This window comes from Varroa destructor, unplaced genomic scaffold (assembly GCF_002443255.2).
Source record: "Varroa destructor unplaced genomic scaffold, Vdes_3.0 BEIS01000003.1, whole genome shotgun sequence".
Taxonomy (NCBI): domain Eukaryota; kingdom Metazoa; phylum Arthropoda; class Arachnida; order Mesostigmata; family Varroidae; genus Varroa; species Varroa destructor.
In genome coordinates this window covers 39,206,427-39,228,968 of record NW_019211456.1, presented here as the reverse complement: position 1 = coordinate 39,228,968, position 22,542 = coordinate 39,206,427, and the positions used below count along the sequence as shown (strand labels likewise).

At 41.5% G+C, this 22,542-nt stretch overlaps 2 long non-coding RNA genes across 3 annotated transcripts in view; both read right to left on the bottom strand.

Annotated features, from left to right (window-relative positions):
• The window catches only part of LOC111247617 (uncharacterized), a 76,518-nt gene that overhangs the window by 31,387 nt on the left and 22,589 nt on the right, over positions 1 to 22,542 (bottom strand). The gene's annotated exons all lie outside the window — the stretch shown is intronic.
• LOC147756933 (uncharacterized) lies at positions 6,632 to 22,504 on the bottom strand. Its single transcript, XR_015325135.1, has 2 exons — positions 22,444 to 22,504; positions 6,632 to 9,000 (listed from the first exon to the last, which is right to left on the bottom strand). It is a non-coding gene; the product is annotated as an uncharacterized LOC147756933 (long non-coding RNA).

Sequence of the window (22,542 nt, the reverse complement as noted above, 5' to 3'; positions counted from 1 at the left end):
TGTTAAGGGCCAGCCTCCTAAAATCATACCTGACGGCAATATCAGTGGTAAAATTCAAAACATTTGTTCGGTCCAAAACCAGGCGTCGTCCTCAGCTGAATACCAAACGTTTAGAACAACGCCTGATAGCAGTCCTAAGCAAAATCCCCATAGCGTTTTGTCTACTATTTGCCTTACAGGCGGTTGTAGGCCAAGAACGTACGAATCGAAAGTCACAGGGTATAGCGCAATTGACACCATTGCATTAGGTCAGTTATTCCATAACATGTTAAACGTACGCTATATGACTATTTATGTATGCGTTTACCCAATAATCTGCCAACAGGCCTGAGATGTAGGATTACACGGCAAGCGTAACGTGATGAACTATTTAGCTTATTGTTAGGACGTGACAAAAAATGCAGTTAATATCACTACTTGAAGAGATAATCTTTATTACACCGTTTTTATGAAGAAATATAAAGAATCTCGGGTGTTCCCTGCAAGTCCAGTGTGGCTAATTTTACGCTAGGAATTTAGCTGAGTTAGCTGAAAGAACAGATATTACTGTTTTGACCTTTTGAATATGCCAAAAACATTTTGTGTCTTCGTAAGTTGGCTTCTATTGATTTTAGACAGTCCCAGTTCGTATCGTGTGGCATTGTTGAAATTCTGTGTTTATTTCCACCATTTTAAACGGCACAATACAGCTGCGTTACTTCAATTGGCCCTCGTTTTATGAAGAAAATAGAATCATCTGCAGTCCATTATCAGCGTTATAAAACGCGGCCCGTTAGGCGAAAACTCAGGCTTCCAATTTGTCTCAAATTATCGAGGATGACCAACTCTCTGCAGGGAAACAACTATTAGAATCACATGCATTGTTACACAATGCGTTATCATCTAACCCCATGAGCATTTCCAACCCCATGCGTTTGCCTTTTATTCTCTATAGGAGCCGGTTAAGGTTGCTTTCGATTACAGTCAAATATGACTTGATAGTATTTGTCGTCCCCGTCTAGGCAGTCGAATTAGGAGCGCTTACAGAAGCACCAGACAGCCACAATATGTGCCACGATGACACGTAGCTGTACACAGCACGCCCATAGGACTTAGCTGGTTCGACCGACGAAAACACAATGTATCGTTTGCGTTTAAGGCGGAGCCTGTTGACTTTTTCGTCCTGAGTGGTAAGCGTTAGCCGAACAGGCTGACTTTCTAAACAAATGGTGCCTAGCTATATGGCCAAGATTGGAATAGGATAAGGGCGGGTAAAGGCTGATGCTTAATGACTTCTCTATATAGCAGCAGCTAGCGTGGTGTTGTTTCAGACGGGATGAGTTAGGAGGCGTTCGTTCTTAGACAACGTGACGAAGTCAGCTGATATTTATTCCGATGCTGGCTCCGATGGCGTTTTTTTTCCTACTGCTGATCCGAATCGCTCGCCCGGATGCTCAGGAGATGCAAATGCGATTTCAGATTCTTGTTAGCGACCATAGTGTCAGCTTACGTTGTTAGGAGGTAGCTACACGTGCGAATCGACGTTAAGCCAGTTCCCCCGGTCCAACCGAAGGCTACGAACTGAGCCAAAACACAAACAAGACCTAACCGTACTACCATTGCAGTCTAGGGCATGTCGCCATGTTACTGCTGATTCCTAGAGCTTTGACTTTCCTATTAGAGATGCTGGTTGCTAGTTTGTAGCACACGTTAAAGTCCCTATTGTCATTTCGTGCTCACTGAATAGAGACGAGGCATACAACAGCGGTTAATGAGTAGCGCATCTTGTTAATACGTTTCTGCCAACGCACTGTTTTTGGGCCTCGTTCAAGTAAAAAGATAAATTTTGAGGAAAAATCCGTTCTAAACTAAATGTCCTTAGTTGATACACGACGTTCTGAAGAAGCCTTCTAGCGAGGAATAATTTTTTTTATAAGCGAGGTTCGAGAAATACGTTACTGAGGTACATGGTAGCCTTGGTGAATATAAGTAAATAACGCAATGCTTTTTAAGTTTTTTTAGTAAATACGTTTTACAAACATCGCGTGCATGAACCATCCTATAAAGCTTCATCTACTGCTGTAGACTTTGCAGTTAATAAACTGCATGTCTATGTTTTTATAGTTAGCTGTGTAAAAATTAGAATATATACGTTTGTTTGACCCATTAAAATCGCAACAAGACCCCGACAAGTTTATCTGTTCGGGACAGGAATCAATCAGGACGTATGCGATTTATCCATTATCTACGTTAATCAAGGCACTTCTCTAGCTCTACCACAATTAGGCGACTAATTCATAACCTGCAGCAGTCACAATATTATAACATTAATTTTTTCGCCAACCACTCCACCGAAAACAATGTTACACGCTATGTGGCGTTTTTACAATCTGATCTTTTCCTTGTCTATTCTATTTCCCTTTTAATTCCCCATTATAGGTTTGTCGTCCATCTTCAATCGCCACGTGCCTACCAATCGTCGTAGTGGGTAGTACCCGCTATGATCTTGACAAAGGTCTGCTGCCATTGAAGCGCATGTATCTGCCCATCCATTGAATCGACGGCTGTCTGGATGGGGTGGAAGCTCGTGACAGTAAAAGTCTTCATGTAGCAGCATGGAAGTGGCGGTGGCGGCGACGACGACAACGAGGCCTCTCAGAATATCGTACGCCAGGGCCAGAAAAGCTATGGCCGCTCCACCCACGTTAAAGCCAGATCGCAAACCACAGCATCGCACAACAGGTCATGGCCACGGTTAGACGAACCCCTTTTAGAAACATTTCGCTGCTAAGGTTCTCACTTTCAGTTTGCTCGCGTCAATTGGGAAAGAGAGAATTCGCAGCGTAGATTTTGCACGAGGGGTAGTGACATGGCAACAGATTCAAGCTGTATGTATACAACGAGGCAACGTTCAACATTCTCCCTCGTACTCTTTACGCTTTCTTTCTGGGTTGTTGGATGGTTTATGGGCTCTTTCGCTGAAGACATAAGCGACTCTGGAACGAGATGGTGGTACGAGGTTCATCCTATCGTACGCCATTTCGATCCTTTCCCAAACAGTGGGATGGCATCGTTTTGCCATGCCCATGTGCTACCGTCTTGACGGAAATAAAAATTCTACTCTGAGATCTGGTGGCGAGCCACATGGCTAGAAAAGCGTTCATCGAACAAACTCGGATCCCAGGCCCATCAAAGCACAATAGACACGCACTAACCGGTGTATATAAAAACGGCTTTTCTGAAGAAATACAGTGGCAGACACAATGAAATAATGCCCGGCTTGGAAAGAAGCCCGGGGCGACAGGATTGCATAATCGCAACTGAGCTAACGAGCTAAACCTTGAATAAGACCGATATGGAAGCCAAGAGGAAGAACCTGCAAACTGAACAGATGTCCTCCAACCTCGCAAACTAAAATCTAGTTTACAATGCAGCTGATATTGCGATTTACTTACACGTGTATATATATACTTGTTTAAACCTGGAAAGCTTTTTTTACTATTTAAAGGTCAAAAGTCTATCTTATTGTAATACGCAGGTTTCGTTTGCATGTGAAGAAAACAGTTGAAGCTGTCCCTTTTAGTGACCATCCCAGTATATTACATCTAATAATTGTTCGAATGAAACTTGAAATAATATTCTCAAACATTCAGAAAGGTAAAGCAGGTCAATGGAAGCGTTTCCCACCTAGATCTACCTTAGGATTCGATCCTGGGCATATTCAAAAAAGTTCAATGAAAGCCGAAGCCGAAATAACGTACCCGAAGGGCCTTGAAACGTTATGTGTTGAACCTAAATGTTAAAAGAAGAATCTAGATTTTAATCTCTACACAGAAAGCTCCTAGAGAAACACGACGTTACCTTTATATAAAGTTTTTTTTTTTTACTACCGTAGCGCCATTGCAGATTGTCTTATTTGTACTGAACGACTGGCGGGCCTAATAAACAAGCATTCGGCCTGTTCATCTTTCCCGCAAGCAGTGAGCTTACTGTAGTCGTTACCGAGAATAACTGTTTCTGTTTAGTCCGCCCTTCAACTATACCGTATTCGTTTCCTTTTTCTTGTCAGCTACATCTTTCCTGAGTACAGAGCGGTGTACCGAGCTGCGCCCTGATAAATGTTAGACAGTAAAGCTGTATGGTGCGAATGGGCCATGCACACGAGTTCAATTACTGAAGTACACATAGTGTGTTTAATTTTGATACTCACACGCTTGTATTCTGTTGTAACTCATCGAAGTACTGGTAATAATACCGGTAAAGTACAATCATTTTAATCTAAACTATCTATTTTATTTGTATTTTACAATATTTGTCTTAAATCTTTTTTATTTGGCACAGTAGTTATAAAAGATGAAAATGTTTTTTATTGTAGCTCACTTTAGAAATGCAGGAAATATTAATTTTAGAATACATAAAGTTGATTTAAATAATGTAGGCATGTAAAAGAGACTTTCGAGTTCTTTTTCTTTAACACATGTTTTTAACTAAACTCCATGTGAGCAAGCAAGCCCAGTGCCAGCAGGCCATGATATACCGTTTAAACATGGTGACTAGAAGAGACAAAACAAGTTAAGTATCAGTAAGGTAAGTAACAAGGTAAGTACCGATTTTCGCTAGAAATGTACGATACGATTCTGAAGGCCTGCTTCTTGCCGAAGTCTTGGCCGACAGAAAAAGAACTAGAACACGCAACTGTAGGATTTCATGTTTAAAATTTCTCTTAGTGTGACCGGTCCTATAGGCTAGCACGTTGTGGCCTATTCAAGAGAAAAGACTATACGGATAAGTGAACATGTGTCTTCATCGATTTGTATTAAGTCTAGGCTAAATGGTAGACTTACCCTTAGCAACACGTTTCTTACTGAAACAATTCAATCAAACGAACACAATGTTTTAAGGATTCTATCAAGAGTTACTGATATATATATAAAATATTGTTCTAAATCGTAAGTTTTATGAGTTTGTCTTTGTTCTAGAAACGTGAGAGAATACTTGCTGTTCCCTTGCGTTCGCTACTGCGTGCATAAAAATAGGAAAAGAAGTAGCTTATTAAGGCGTATAACGATTTCTTTTTACACTTTTCCATTAGTGTGGTGGAAGATACTATTGAGGCTTCAAGGTTTTTGTAAGAGTAAAAGTTTGTAGGGACTTGCGTCAGCTCCCGCGTCAAGCAGTGCTGTCTGCGGCGCGAAGAGCGAGGATACTTGATAAATGGTCTAGGCTGTAGTTCTATTCGTGGTTCGTAGTATGGCAGAGAGGAAAACGCAAACAAGCCACGTCCTCTATGGGCGTTACTGCGTGAGTGAACACATTGTCGTGACGTTGTTTGACGTTAAAATGAAGCGACCAGCCAAGCAGATTGAAATCCTGCTAAAATTATATAACGCCACCAAAAATATTGGACTGTGGCACGAGTTTCGACATAGTTGGTTAATGAATTGTGGCCCAATGATTTCTGGCGGTGGGATTATAGTCTCGTTGCAGTGAATGCAGCATCTAGGCGCGCTATACTGGGGCACTTTTTTGAATCGTCCCAAAAGGCTCTGGAGCCACTTTTCGTACTCGTAACACCGATCAATAGAACTAGCGAAAAATAATTTCGCCAAAAAACACCGGGCTTCTGGCGGCTAGTGAAATTGCGCCTGTCCGTCCCTATCGAGCAGATATGTGAGTAAATATAGCACGTAACCATAACGTACGTTTTATTGACTTGAAAAAAATAACCTTCACATAAAAATATGCTCGCGGCCGGGATTCGATTCATTCACCTTTTACATTACACCTTTTACTCGTTATTTATACAAGTAAAAGCGTGTACCTGTATTTGGTAAATATATGAGAAAAAAAAACTAATAAGCAGCCGACGATGCATGGCCGTTCGATTAAAAAGCAAGCTACGTATGATTCTACCCATCTGAAAATTCAATCAATCTCCTTCTTCTTCAATTAGGTCATTGAGAAATGAGCAATTAAAACTAAGTTTTTGCACAAACTCAATGTTTTTATGAAAGTTGCTCGAAGACAACAATTTCACAATTCATGTAAGGTCTGTTGGCTCTTAGAGCTCCGTTTTTATTGAGCGGTCTTTGTTGCAATCTACTGGATACTGTTCTTCTAGGCTATTAGATAGCTTGTTGTTGTTGTTGAACCTATGCGGAACAATTCCTTCTATGGATTGTATGAAATTTTCTCAAGAAAACAGTATTTACACCTTATCAAAGAACTAAAAACATACAGAGCTCCTAACTCGAATTGCTAGATGAACTGTAAAATGAAAACCAATGCTAAACTAAAATTATCTTGTCTTTTTAAGGCTTTCGTATTCTATTGCTAAAAGCTCAGCCTTTAAAATGAAAAGGCTTAGACCATTGTCCTTGAATACATCAATCGTATTCCGCAGAGCTCTGACAAATCGGCAATCTAGTAATATTTCGCGTTTCATCAGACAACGACGATCAGACAAAATAAGTCCACGACGAATCTTGAGAGTGTTCTTTTAAGAAGAATACAACAGAACTAACTTGGCTTTTTTAAAATTCGTTTGTCTGCCACTTGAAAACTACAGTGGATGGGCATAAATCAGCCCTAGAGGTAGATACGGCGATGAAAGTATCAGTTCGAGCCCGAATTGACATGAAAACAACGACGGTTATATAATATTTGATCTTCTTTATTTAATCATAGCACAGTTTTTAACTTTATTATTTAGATACTTAGTTGTGAAAAACATCGCCCTGGCAGAGCCGAGCAGTGTCAACAACATTACAGATTCGATGAAGGAACCAAAAAGAAATCTTATATATATATATATATATATATATATATATATATATATATATATATATAAATCTTACGAGAAACAAGTACATGCAGTTTGTCTCAAGCTTCGCGGTGATGTTAGTACACCATTACATTAGCTAGAAATATACGAGCCAGTAGTATGCTCTTTATGTACATTAAAAACAATGTGTTAAGGCTGTACTCTGCGCGAGCCCTGTTATCATCACTATGCTTACATTTTTTTTCATTGGATTTTACAGCGTACTGTCTCTGAATAGAGAAAATCTTCGCATTAACACTACTTAGCCGAAAATCAGATCCAACATAGATGGCTATATCTAGAATCTATCTAGAAAAAACGGTTCAGTACTTTCTGCCTCGATTTCTGCACGCCGGATTACTCTAGCCACATGCTGGTGGTACGGCTGCGTTTCGATCGTTCCTTCGGCATCATGAGCAGTAACGAGACGGCGCAAGCTCCCACTGTAAACGGTACGCGCGCCATTCGAAGCTGCCGTATTTGTTGCTTCGGTTGTTGCTATTATTGTTTTCGTTGTTGTTTCGATTATTTTTGCTTTCTGTTATGGCGTTTTCGTGCTGAGTCAGCTATCAGAGGCAGTTGACTCTGTCCCTGCCTACCACCGTTACCTGCCTCTGTCTGGGCTCCGCTTTCACGCAGTTACATGTATGGGTACACAGACACGCGTAGATATAAACACTCGCACACACATACACATACAAAGAAACACAGGTTTCAAGCAGCTCGTCATCTCTTGTCGTCTGCCGTGTGACGCTTAACCGGTGCTCCATAAAACTTAGCAAAGCCTTTCCAAACTGCCGCTAGGTCGACGGTCCTCGGTACTGCAACCGATGTCTGTTAGTGGTAATGGCCAGCTTAGGCGACTATGAGTGACTCACGCGGTGGGCGGAGTTTCTTTAGGAGAGCACCACCCCACCTCATCGAATGATCATCTCTTCGAAAAGGCAGAGAACGACGTGTGGGACCGCCCCTTCCCCCTCTGAGCTCGCTTGTGTTGTGTTGGTTTCGCTTGTGTGCCGTCCTCCACCGGCAGCCACTCATACAGGTTAAGAGGGCTCGCAGTATCATCATCTTTGCTGCTGCTGTTGTCTCGATTGCTGGGCCAAACCGCCTAAACAACGAGTGACTGGCTGGCGAGCCGCTGGGTCGGTCCGTCGCTTGGGCCTCAAATCACAACCCAAATGCAGCACCAAGAGCTTAATATATGAGACAGATGGATCCGAAGTGGACCAAGGAGCGATAAAGCAGGCGATTCAGACAGAGGCAGTTCTCAGACGGCTAGTACTGAGTTGTTCGCCAATCCGATATCCCTGACAGCTAGATGACGGCAATGGTAGTTAGGCTGCGGAATCGAAAAAAAGGCCGACGAATGCGAACCGAAAACTGCCCGGCGAACGATTCGGTCGTGTGCATTTTGCGACGAAGGGGAGCGACTAGGGGGTAGACGAGGGACTAAATCGTTGTGAAGGTCCTGCTTTGTCGGGCCTATTTGCTGTCCGTTGACCGCAATAGTAGCAAGCAATGCTGGTATGGCATCAGTAGTTAAGAAATTGACGATCCTGAGTCGACAAGCAGTCCTACGAAACGATTCGTGCGTTGCCACAGTAACTAGATGCGAAGGATGGAGATCTCGAAGATTTGTCAGGCTTCTGACCGGCCACTAATTCAGCGATGGATACACTGGGTGGAACCGAAGGCCTCCGTGGCCGCCGCCGGCGCCATTGCACCGCTGTCGTGTACGCACCGCTTTAGTAGCAGCGGCAACGGCTACCCATGAGCTTAACAGACGAACCGACCCAAAAACCCAGAAACTCTTCAGGGCAACCCAATTAACGACAAGGTCTGATATTGGCAAAGAAACCACGACGCAGAAGCCACCGGACAACTAATCGGAGCGGGCCATCCGTCTCCAAGCATACACGACTAGGTCAATGGGTTTTTAGGATCTCGCCGTCGGTCGCAAAGCCCGATACCGAGTCGGCGAATGCCACAGGCAACACATTCAGTAGTAGATGGTAGATAGATAAAAACGGGTTGAGCAGACGCACCGCTGAAAGGGGCCCCTGAAATGCGTTAGCAAGTAGATTTTGACAGACCGACGCAGTGGGTCTAAACGATCTCTGAATCTGCGAGCTGGATAGTGCCACCCAACCCACGAATGCGGCTGGCGTTATATGTTCGTATTGCTCCCGATCGAACTGTGAACGAAGGGTCGAGAAGAAAGAAAGGTTGTGCAATGGCTGTCTGTTGTGGAACAGAATGACGTTAGTTACTGCCCATGTTTACGATTCAGTGTCTTGTTTGTGTACAACTAACAGATACACAAAATTATACACATTCACAATTAGCGATATGTACGTCCCTGTATTCCTTTTATGCTAACGAAACGAGGATTCATTGAATTTTAATTGAAATACTCTGCGTATGTTGACCATGGTAGGACTGGCCTGAAAGTAAAACGTATCTAACAAGAATCGAACACGAAACAATACACCTCAGGTAATCGCTCGCAATCACGCAGAACGATCATTGAATAAAGTCAGGAAATTGACCACGAATTTTTTTCGCTGCTCGTTATTTTCGTGATGATCACTATCGTTCGATTCAGATTGTTAAGCTTTTTAGCGAAAATAATTCTATTTATCTAGCTTCAATTTCTAAGCCTAGCTTAGTTTACGTGAATTTAGTAAATAAAGATTCCCGCCACTGGCTCGTTACGAAAGCAGACTGCAACTTTCACTACAACAACTATGAAACATATTTTAGTATCACAATATATCACCGAATGGATCTAGGATGTAAGCTAACACTCAACTCTCATTTCCTCTCATATTCGTTATGGAAAATTTGTTTACACTCAAACATGAATTTGGCAACATTATAAAATGAAATAGTTAATCCGAGGTGCTCGGATTGTCGCGGAAGCTCATTGTCTGGCGTAACGCCGAAAGTCTGTGCGATAATTCACTATTTCTAAGTAATTCTAGTTAGCGGTCAATGCAATATCCGAATAGATCAGAGGAACTAAACAAACAATACGCATACGCAACAACCTAGCCAAAGTCTATTTATGTATAGAATAAACGAGAAAGACCACTAGATACAGGTCTACGAAAGCAATAATAGCTCCTAATAACGATAATATTATTATTATCATCTAGAAGTATTCTTTAAAGTACTACTTACAGTGCCTTTAGAAATCGCACCCCACTACATCCAGATAACGTAAAGGATTTTTTTTTTTTTTTCACTGAGCGATATTCGTTAGTTTCATGAAAGCCTTAAGTGATTCGATTCGAAATTAGACCGCGTTCGTTATTGTAATAAAGGATTGATTCACCAATCGATAACTGCGTAGTATATGAACAGCTACAACACGCACCTTAAAACGAGCATTTTTTTTTTTTTTTTTTCCTATGCCAAGCTTAGTGCAAACCTTTGAACAAACTATTCTCAATCGTTCATTTTCGAGTACCGATGTAACAGGTACTCAACGAATAAGTCCGAGTAAGCACTGATGTGACCAATAACTCGCTTCTTGACAAACATTCATTCTCCGTTTCCACTCAAAGATCCAGCTATCACCGGAATATACAGGCTTACCCAACCGGTAACTTTCATCACTATTAGCATTATTACTATTAGGTGCAGGCGCTTTTGGTTAATCGCTAATTTCAACTTTACCAAGGTAAGAAAAGTTTTCAGCCATTGCTGACGCGTTTGTGAACTCATCCTCTTTGCATAGCACTTCAAAGAGGGGGTTTATACCTATAATCAAGATAGTACAGGAACGAATCTTCTAAAGTACGCCTGTTTGTTTTGAAGACGATCAAAGCTCTAGTTAGAAAAAACTTAACTTCGTACAATATAACGTTTATCCGGATGGAAAAGTCGACCCGCTCACGTTGAAGAGTAGTCAAAACATTTATATATATATATAGTAAAGCCATTTTCTGATATGTCGCAGCTTCTCAGCCACTGATGCGCATAAACAGAAAAATGAAAAAAACGCGCCTATATAACCTTTCGAACAGTATCTAAATTGAAAAAATAGAGCGATATATATATATAAAATAGGGCGATATATAGACAGAACATCCTTAACCCAGTTCCACGGAAGTCGTTACGTTTAAAGGTACTTTTTTTAGTATTTGGAGCAAATCTGCGACTCGATAGTCAGGCGATGGCCTGATTCAGCAACAATACAATCAATGTGGTTAATTGAAAAGAAAAAACGTTTCCTTTTTTTCTAAAATGGTCTATCATTTATAGCTAATTTTTAAACGCTGACTCCTCAAGATGGTGGCGCGACTAGCTTTAAACAATGGCATCGCAAGGCATACAATTTCTAGGGCAAAAAAGAACCCACTTCGTAATATAACAAACGAACTTATTGCGAGGCACACTGGCCTGCTCAAGTCTTTTTAACATGTTGGGCCGCTTTCCGAAGCAACTAATCTTCTTAATGAGGTCTTTCAAAATGAATACATGCATAGTAAGAGGTGCCATTAAGTGTCCACAACTTCAAGAACTCAAATAGCTAAACTCAAGTCAATTATAACTTAAATTTTTTTGTGCTGTTTTAATGCCTACCAGTTTAGTACAGAAGTACAAACTTAACGCTTTATATAATTTCAAAATGAACTTTCTTATTATTTATTTTTAAGTGTTTCGTTAGTGGGAGTACTCGTCGAAGGAAACTAGTTTTCACATTGCAATGTAAGATAGCCATATTTTAGCAAGTATAATATATGAACTAATTTCACAGGAAATGCGTTCATTTGAATTCGTGAAAATTTTCAATGACAACAATCCTTCTGATTCGAAAAGTTGTTTTGCCCCACCTTCACAGTTGTTCTGCGCGGGCTTTCCCGTTCGATCGATAATGTTTCAACATCGTCTACCGTAGAGTACCGTAGTACGTAATTGTCCTTGATGTTTAGTGCCGCGGAGGGTTATCGAAAGCCATTTATTTATCGTGTTCGATCTTTAAAGGCGTGTATAAATTTATGCAGCCCTCAAGAATAAAACTTAATGATGAGACTCGTTAAATCCCCTATAAGAGTGTTGCCATACACTTCATCGTCAACTTAAAAATCTCTGCATTGCTTCAATTAGTCTGTAACCGATTTAACAGCGGTTACCGGATTAAGTTTATTATAGATCATACTTGCTTTATATTCTCACAAATTTACATACACTAATCCATAGCCAATCTCAATGCTGAAGTCTAAAACCTCAACTGCGGTCCTTTCACAGTAAAAGGCGAATACATATGACCTTTCTGATTGCATGAATTAGATAGGCAATTAATTACTGTGCCTTCCGCGCCCCTCTTGGCCCACAGATCTAGAAAAATTTCAGATATCCACGAACTGCCAGATAAGGCAATTCTTAGTTACTATTTGTACCAATTGGTGGTCGTGAGGTGAACGCTTTATTTTCATATACCGTGAGAGGCAAGCATGACGATATCAGCGAGGCTGTTAAACTACCGCGCTGGATCAGCTCGTATGTATATTTAGCATACAAAGAAAAAGTGTGTTCAGGAGAAAAGCTGGTTTTCGTAGAGCGGGCCGGATTATGTAGCACGCTGCCTAAGAGAAATGGAAAGATAGAAATAGAGGAAAGTTTGGATATTTGATCAAATTAAGCGCGCTTACAAGCGCATTTGGTGGGCCACCAGAAACAAGTAGCTATAAGCTTCGTGTTCGACTGGCATAACCGCAGTGCGTACGCTGTTAGTAGTTGTAGTGCTGATAGTTGTAGTTGTGGGAAAACTGCTCCAGCTGCTATATATGAAGTACTTGTTGGTTCGCCTTTGACAATATTTATAAAGCAATGACTAATTTTTATAATGCCAGGCCGACAACTACGAAAGAAACTTGCTTTGTCCACCTGGTCCTATGCCGGCGACGGCCTGGAAAGGGGCGCCTTTCCTACAAGAACGGGGGCGAGCAGGGCGCCCGCTAAAACGAAGGCAGAGGTGAACCAGACAAGGAGGTGAAATCAAATTACTTGACCAAAGCCAAGTCATGCGAGAATGGAGAGAGGACGAAAGAAGAAACAGAGCTCAACGATACAACAGCGGTGCAATTCAGTTAAGCTGAGAACCGCCTATCGGTAGGCAGGCGGCAGATGGGGCAGATTTTTTGGCCGCTATCTTAAAATAAAAACGCCCCACACTTTAACGATGTGCACATATTAATGATGGTTGAGGTGTGGTATACTACAGTGTACTTAGATATTTGGGTGCATGAACGTTTCTGCCTGAAGGGTATCTCTTGCTCTGTGTGTTATACACCTGTACGTAATAGTTCGTGATGCGCATATACATGTATGTATACAGCAAGAATTCGAAGGCCACTACAAGAACGACATTGAGGCGATAGGTACACGTATGTATACTTTGAGCAGAAGGAGAAGAAGTTAAAAACGTATTTACAACGTTAAAAAACCACCAAAAAAAAACAACTAAATGATGTCGCCAACGACATGCCTGTAAGCAATCTGGGTTCTTATCATTCCCATCGCGTCGACTGGGTTCTAAATAAGCTTAGGAGAAAGAAGAACCGCTCTCTCATACACATGTTCACTTGAATATTGTTATTGTTTTTATCAGTTAATCATCATTTTGTATTTCTGAATGACGGCGATTTATTAAACGAACAACGAGATTTAATAGCGCATCAGAAACGTCGGACTCCAGCACATGGACAACGACCATCGAGACAAGACCAAGCATAGATCGGTACGACACTAGACAAATAAGTGTACCTTAATACGTTTATTGAAATAGTTCGAGCGCTGCCAAACGCGAGTATATCGCAAGCTTGAGACTGGTTACATTCATTATGCATACATTTGGACTCAAGTCCGAACCAGACTTCACTGAATTAGGGTATTAAACTATATAATAAATACGTTCTTCAAATTGATCAGTTTTTGATAGAGACGAGTGTACCCCGTTCACAAAGAAATATTACATTACTCCAGGAAGAAAACAGCACATCCACTTTGAAAAAGCGGATTTGTCATAAAATTAGTCCCATGCTTTTGTCGTGTCTGCAACAGGAATACACGATCTCCTGCATTAGAATGAGAGTCACATCAGCATTTTTCAACTACGATCAAATAATAAACTTCATAGTTGATACTAAAAGGTTATGTATAATACTATATATTTAAAATGAAAAATCCATTCTTTTAAGTTTGTTCATTTCGAATGAAAATTACGCTCTTACAAGTTTACACAGGGCTCGTTGCAGATTAGGTAGCATTGTAGGAAACAATAAGTCGGTCACCCGACTTTGTTTCATTTGCGCGGACCTGGTGAAGCGTATCTGATCTTTACTCCAGGTCGGTTCCTGATTTCGCTGCATACCATCCAACGGAAAGCAAAATAAGCCGGATTTATGCGCAACTACTGATTAAAAACGCAGAGATAATTCTTCCATTAGAATGTTCGAAAACCTCGTGGCAACGAGTCCAAACCATGCAGTCCGCCAAGTAAGCTCTTACCCTAGCATCTTGCAAATCACGACTCGCTCTCTCTGCCTGCTCGCCGTCTTTCGCTGTCCCCACGTGCCAGCGGACCCGATCGCTAGTCTGATCTTCAACTCACGTCGACACTCAAATATTGCCCACTTTTACCACGGATTCGGGATCATCTAACGGACGGCCTAACAGTAAACGTTCTAATCTCACGAACGTGCCTTAAACCCTGCGACCGTTCCATGATAGAACAGGAATGTATAAGCCGGTTCGCTAGAGCAGGCAGCCAAAGAGCGACAGGGCGGACGATTGTGAGTACGATAGAAGAACATCGATTTATCTTCAAATCCGTATGCTCAAACATGTTATCGCCCTCGTGTACCCTTCACCCTTATGCTTGAAGGACATGATTGCTGGTATCTCTCCCGGTAGAGAAGAGCCGCGAGTAGTCAACCGGAAACCCATTTTCTTTTCGAATCGGGCTTCCAAGCCGTCACCCCAAATGAGCAATCCTCATTATATTTTGCCGACAAACATCTTTAGCTAACATCATTTGTCCATCTATAGTCTGCACTTGCTTACACGCACTATGTTCCATAGGATCGACGTGTATTTCAAACAAATATAAAAGCGGCAGTCAAGAAGAAACAAGTGCCGTGCCGAACGTTACGTCTAGGAAACGAGGTTTAGACAGATCACATAATATGTTAATTATTTGATAGAGGGAATAATTTTGCGATTTTGTTAGATAAAAAGGTTTGTTACTAGGTTAAACTCGGTACCCATGATGAACAGGCAAACGTGAAGATGGGCTTCATAATAGTTCCGCGCAAACTGCATCAACTTTTATGGTTAATCAGTCTGCAAATCGTTTAACTTATATCACATTGCATGAATCAATAATGGTAATAACGATGAAGACGAAATAATGCTCATATGGTTGTACTGTGGCATTCTTTTAATAATAGAGTCTCAAATACAGCAGTAATGGCCAAGTAAACAACCGTGTGAGTAAACTCTGGGAAATGAGGAAAACAGAGACTGCTGCATCACAGTTTGTCTCTTCGGTAAGACGCAAAAGAATCGCAAAGCCGGGATCCGCCGATGTGCGCAGGAACGAAAATATCGACACTCCGGAACAGAGTAAACTCTTCGTTCCCGAATGGCTATAATTCCCATCGACAATCCCCCCCCGTCCCCTCTGCATTTCAGGATTCTTCCGTCCTGGCGGACGTTTGAACTGCGTGCACGAAGCACCCACCCATGCCGCTACGCTCAACAACGCTATAATATTTAGTGTGTTTAGACGGCGAACGCGTGAAGGGATCACGACGATTGGCAAGCTCTTTCTAGCATCCAGCTGAAGCTCGAGTACATATCGCAGTACAAGTGGTAGACAAGGAGAACCGAGAGAGACAGAGGGGAAGGGGAGAGAAAAAAAGAGAAAAACGGAGAGGGCGGGCCACGACCACTACTACGCTACACAGGAGAGTCGGTATCCGGTCGGGCCGAAACGATAAGCTGAGTATTACAAGAAGGACAAACAACCAGGATACGCCCAGGCACGTCGCGGGGTACTTCGCACGCGTTGCCTGGTGTGGCTGTACACGCCGAGTTCTTTATCGACTCGCGGACACTGCTGGCTTTTCGTGTTGGGTTTGCATCGAAACATAAGCGGGCGTGTTCTTTTGTATATCTGTATACGTTTCAGGGATGACGTCTCGCTGGTTCACCCATTCTCCCAAAACGAAACGTTTCCGGCCATCTTGGAATGGAACCGGGGCCCGACATAACACAGGACGCATCTCGGTTCGGGCACAGGCGCACAGGAGGCACTAGCGAAATACAACTCTTGAAAGAGCCTTTCTTCCATCTCGTGCGGCAACCTCACGTTTGAGCGCGGAGGATTCTAAGTTTGCAGAGACGAGTGCGGATAGCTGAATTTGCGCTGAGGCAACTCCAATGAGCTCCTCTTGGGCGCCTCAGCGTTTCGCGCTAATAACAACATCGACAACTATGACGGTGATGTTGTAGTATGCTTTCGCTGGCGCTGCAATAGCAGCTGCTGCTACTGCTGCTTCCATGAACAACTGCGGCTGTTGTCGCTAGGTGCTATCATGCTACCGAAGACGCGCTAACTGCCTCTCAGACGAAGCATGTGAGCAATGTTAGTAACGTGCCCGTTGAGCCCGTCGTACTTTGCCCACATACGCTTCATGTAGCAGCTGAATCCTTTTACTGCACTTCAACCCTGTATCCTCTTGTCCTTTTCGTCAAAGGCTACTAGTCCCGACAGAGTTTGGCAGATTACGTATCTCTTTATAACTAACGTAAATACATTCAACTGCTCACTAGTGCTAATTGGCGTGCAACGGTTAGAAAGCGATGAGCGATTCAAATGCCGACCGGCTAGTCTTCCCTGCTCCTCCGTGCAGTCCTGCGTATCTCTGGTACTTACTTCCATTGTGCGTCCTGTAGCTTTCTCTCTTTCCCGAAGCATCTCCCGCATCCGAATGCTTAGCTTAGCGTAAACATTCTGGATGAGCTCGACCAGCGGCAGCAGCCATCGTCGATTTCCAACTTACTTACCAGCTCTGAACATGATATCTAGCAAATGCACGATGCCAGGATAGTGAGACGAGGGAATGTGAGTGCTGAGAACGAGTATTGAAGTATCTCGAATGTTGTGAGGTAAAGTAGATCCGTATATCTGTGACAGTCGAAGTAAATTTGCGTCCCGACAGGGTGCAAGCTCGAAACAACTATTCACTGGCGCGCTGTCAGTAACTTGGCCCTCGTAGGCTAGGCGTCTATGAAGTACGGGTGCTCACCAGGGAGTGTATCAAGACACGCTGCCTAAGTGGTAAGTCCTGTTATAAAGCAGATTCGTGCATCGTAGCGACAAACCATTTTGAGGAGGTTTGCTAGTACGCGGTTTAGGGTTGCTGAGCACGAGGATCGACGGACAGGACCAGTCTGAAAGTTTTAGGCCAAGCCTCCGGTGAATAGCATTCCCCTAGACGTCTAGCTTTGCCCTATACGCACCCTTTCGCACCGAATATACTTCACCTCAAGGCGTCAGGGGAAAAAGAGGAAGGTTTGGGCGGGGGCTTGTATTTGGCATAGGCGTGCACACGGTCTCTCTAATTTGGTTCCTTCCGTAGCAATTGCTTTAGCTGCCTGACTGGTAAGGTCCTAAAAAAAACTGCTATTATAATTACGATTTCATGTTTGGAAAGTTGCTGGCATCGACGAATTTTAGCATGAATATGTCAACTGCGTATCATGGCGACAGTTATGCTGAGGGGAACGGGAGTGTGTTCATTCTCACAAGTGCGCTCGCGCTAATTTGTTATACATATATCTATATACAGGGATGTTATACAGGCAGAGCAAGGGCGCAATAACTTTGCAATTGACAGCGGATATGATAGTTATCATCCTCTTTATCATAAGCTAAAAACATTTAGAACCATAATAATATGAGAATCATAAGAATGATCTTCAAAGGCCATCTCATGTACAAATTTTGCGAACGAATTTTTCTTGAGAAATATTCAATCCTGGACGATATTTATTACACTCTCGCAAAGTAAAGGTAACACTCTTCCTCTGTTCATATGTATGCCAGTGAGGCTTTCGAAAGTAGACTATGGAAAGCTTATGGAAAACTCGAATTCTCAGAGGAATATAGATACTCCCGTTGTACTAGGTATCTTTTCGAGGAAAAAATGATCGCACTAATAATAACAAATATTGTGCGAGTACTGTTACTACGAGTAATCGTACAATGAACGAAGGACGTATGATTAAGTTGATTTTCGAGCCTGCTGCAATGCTGCGTTTGTTATGATAATGATCTCACCTCAGTTCTTTACCTAATAGCATACATAGATGGCCTTAGGCTTTTTTGCCGTTAAGCCATGAGCAATTTCTATTGTTGAAGCATACAGAAACAGCGTATGCAAGCACAGAAGACCCACTTCCTACTACAACTATTATGTTATGCTTAAACGCTTCAATTATATATATATATATATATATATATATATATATATACATCCATGCATATGTTTGCCTGCGTAGTTTCGTCGGGATAGAGCCAAAACGAATGTATTGTCCTGATGAATCTATACACTCTGCAGGGCATGTATTGTCCCTGCAGAATGGGGCACCTTAGTCCAAACTTCTTATTTTCTTCTTCGGTAGTTGTTCCTAAGACTCGATTTAAACTAGAAGAGACACTTGAACGATCCTCTTTAAAATGGGCTACAGAAAAAAATTCCACCGGAATTTCATTACGGGTCGATAGCAGGTCAACGCTCCCAGCAACACGAAGGCTCAAGCGGCTACTAAATACAAAAAAAGCAAAAAGGCATAGAAAGTCGCAAAAAGATAAACCGTTAACTGGCCAGATTGGCAATTGACATTTTGCTTTCCAAAGCCGCCATAGGTTTTTATAGAAAAAATCGAGGTGTATCAAGTTGGCTTTTTGAGCCATTTTAATGAATTTTGAAGTTTTTTAAATCTAAGTCCTATTGAAGATTTGCCTTATAGAAAACATACTTGGATATATTATACGCATGGCTCACTGTCTTTTGCCATAATGGATTTACTATTTTATTCTAAAAAGAACTGGCTTTCTGGTACTCAGAAATAGCGAGTGACCGCATGCCCACCATGATAAACAGCCTAACTACACGTTCTATGTCGTTCCATCAGACGACTGGCTCCCAATTTAACACAAAGTGTATCTACGCCCAACACGCACCACCATGTGTCCCTTAAGTTTAGTCAGTAAACACGTAATCTACTACGTCATCATGAGGACAAAGGCCTAGCAAAATCCTGTTTCTATTTAACAGGCAACGCGACAAGCCACGGTTGCATTGGAACATGCGTTGAAGGTTCAGGCGCATTCAAAATACACTCCACAATATATCAGCCTGACACAGTATGAGTCACAAACATGCGTTCATCTCCATCGATTTAAGAATACTTAATCGAAAGGTGAATCAGGCGTGCATACAATCATGCAAAGCTAGCATCCAAGAAACATCTAAACGTGCTCTCTTTATGAAATAAGGGCATTGAGAATAATAAAATAATATTTGAGCAAAATAAATATATGGATTATCTTTAGGATGTTTGATTGATGGCGATGTCACTCGATATCAACTAACCTCACACTGAACAACAGACAGAATACTACATGGTCTAAGGGATTAGTTATTAGTAATGGCTGGAGCGGTTGGTCCACTTGATTGAATTTTGGGAAAATTTCAAAGAGTTGTCCATACAGCTTTACCGTTGTATACACACCACAATAAAGGCTAGCTGGATCATCGTACGGATATAATAACCGCTTAAGCGTACTTTCAAAACATGCCAGACAACCAGCGCCCCTTTTGCAATGGCAACATAAGTGCGTTTAAAAGAACGAAAATTTCGAGACAAATTCAGGCTGGCCATCCTCTGAAAAGCCATCAACCTTTGTTCTTAAAGATCGAAACCCACAACTCGACCCATTATTCAGAAGTAATTATGGCACAGAGGTGCTACTAGTTACAATGACCTGCAATAGAGTGCATACCACGACAGGGTCCATCTGTCCCTCTATAAACTGCTACGAATCTGTCGATAGGCGTTTTCGTATCTAACATGCACATTGACTCATACATTTAATGCATATAAAAGCATTTTCATATGTTATAGACCATCATCAGTTGTATTTAGTCACTCTCTTTTAAAGGCTTGGAGACAACATTGTGCAAATCAAAACAGCATTACCAATGCGATCACTTAACTAATCACACGTTACTTGCAATCTATTTATACTATGGAATTAAATAGAGGTACCTTACAAAGATTTCGCTCTGCTAACAAGAGAACCTGGTGGTCTGGGTTCAATAACTGGCGTAAACGCGCATCGCTTCGTAGCCAGCTGGGACAGCAGCAGACATGAAACTACTAACTTATTAACCAGAACGAACGACGGGGTCGTCTTTGTGGCATTTGCGGCGTTACCCCTGAATAGGAGTATTCTGACCTGATCAGCTAAGGCAAACTATACTTTATATGAGTAGTAAGAGAAGAAATAGAAACGTTTGTCTTGTCAATGATAAGAAATATGTGATCTGAATTGTCGCTAAACCAAATTTTCACCATTAGCATAATCATACTAATTGTAATTGTTGGTAGCAATTGAATGCACGGTTCCAGTTAGAAGACCCAAACGAAGCCGTATCAAACTAATGATATGTACTTTATTTAGAGTTTAACGAAGTAGAGCCTCAGTACCGTTGACGAACCAGTTTCGTCGTGGTTTATTGATACTGGGCTTAGGTTAAACAGGTGTTTCGGTTGATCGCTGTTAACTCGATCATAAGGGACCAGACCGTAAGCCCCATCACCTCATCAACAAGCATCAAACTTAAAAGGTTAATGTTTCGATAGGGGTTCTTCCTAAGGACTTAGTCGGCAGGTCCCGAGGGGGAAACGATGGAGACGTTAACTGTGGGATGTTAAGTTGGTCCTCTACCAACTGCGCGACGCAACTAAGACTAGAATCCCGAGGGAGATTACGCTACAAAAAGGGCTAAAAATACACAAATGCCTATCTGTGTATTTTTATTCCATCAAGGCATATATAGTCACTAGTGAAGAGAAACGTTGATGAAAACAACGTGAAATTAGGACATTGGGGTGCAGTAAGTAGTGATGATTTGAATTTTTAAGTGATCTTGTAACTCATCGCTGCTTGTTCATTAGAGAGATCACCACTCTCATAAAATAAAACTATCCGTTAAATGGCCTTTGACGACTCATGTTTCCTCAGCGCAGAAGCTGCGATATCTGGCTAGTAGAAGCGCGAGATATAAAACATATATATATATATCAATGGCTTCTCTTAAACTTATACTGTGGCATATAACATTGAATAACGATTGTTTGTAGAAGTTGTGATTATAATCTTTTTGGTAATATATAGTTATTGGTAAAATCTCAGAAGCAGCTCGTTTTCAGCTGTGGAAACGCTTTATTTTTTTCATACGTTTTGAACGGTAAATCCGGGTTGTAAAAAAGAAGTAACAATGATTTCTTATAAAAGTAAATATACTATCATCACGTGCATCTCTGTTCATGAGAAATAATAATTATGTTTAAATGGAAATACGCTGTAACACAACATGAATTGTTTGTTTTGCTTTAAGAAGGTGTACATCTAGAGTGAGTGATGATCACAAGAAGGAACCAAGAGCTCAAGTATTTTATGTCTCTATTCTCAGCACAAGTGGCAAGAAATGTTTATTTTGCTCAAAATAATAATATATATAGACTCAATTTGATTGTCACCGTAGCTTACTACACTAAAGGCGGCATCTGGCTATGAAAGTAAGTGCACGAATAAGCTGAACGTTCTCAACTTAGTCGAAAAAACATAAATAATTAATTGAGGTTTTGCGTTTGGTACTGGCTCTAAATATTTCCGTAGATGACTAGCTTCGACCGCGGCTAATTTCGAACTTTGACCATCTAAGAACTTTAAATTTGAATAGCAGACTACCACGGGGACACCATACGACCGTGAACTAACGTACATTTTTCAGTTGCCTAAGCAACTGCATAAACGTTGTACTTATTATATATTTGGATACGCGATATAGACTAATAAGTATTCGAAGATATATGCAACAATAAGGCACCATGTATGGTAAGATACGATAAAAATGAATAATGTTCTACCTGGGTAAAGTACCCAGTTAACGCTAGTTTCTTTACGCGTTTCTCGATGCATTTATGTACAGGTCTTATAACTGCAAATTTAGTATTTTCAATCTGAACAATGTTTCGGGTTTTACGTGTAGCACAACATTTAGACATTGTTTCAGGCTACTGATTGCCTTTTTCAGCACGCAGCGAAATATTTTTCGGACTTCGAATCTAGACCACTTGGCGTGCCCCTAAGGCTCGATATTGCATTTTGCTTGACTGGAATATGGTTCTAAAAAAGTGAAAAAACATTCTAAAATAACAAATAAGTGCGTCAAACTATGTAAATAGGTAAGAACAAAACTAGAAAATAGAGAAAATATACTCAGTTACAAAATCGAAATTAAGGCGGGTAAACCAGATCTGAAGCTCACCAGTGCCTATTCAGAGCCGAGCTTGGCTAGCTTTATTTATTGTGTCGTCTGCATACGAAAACGGTATTAGCGGAGCCACCTAGCGGTGACAAGAGAAGC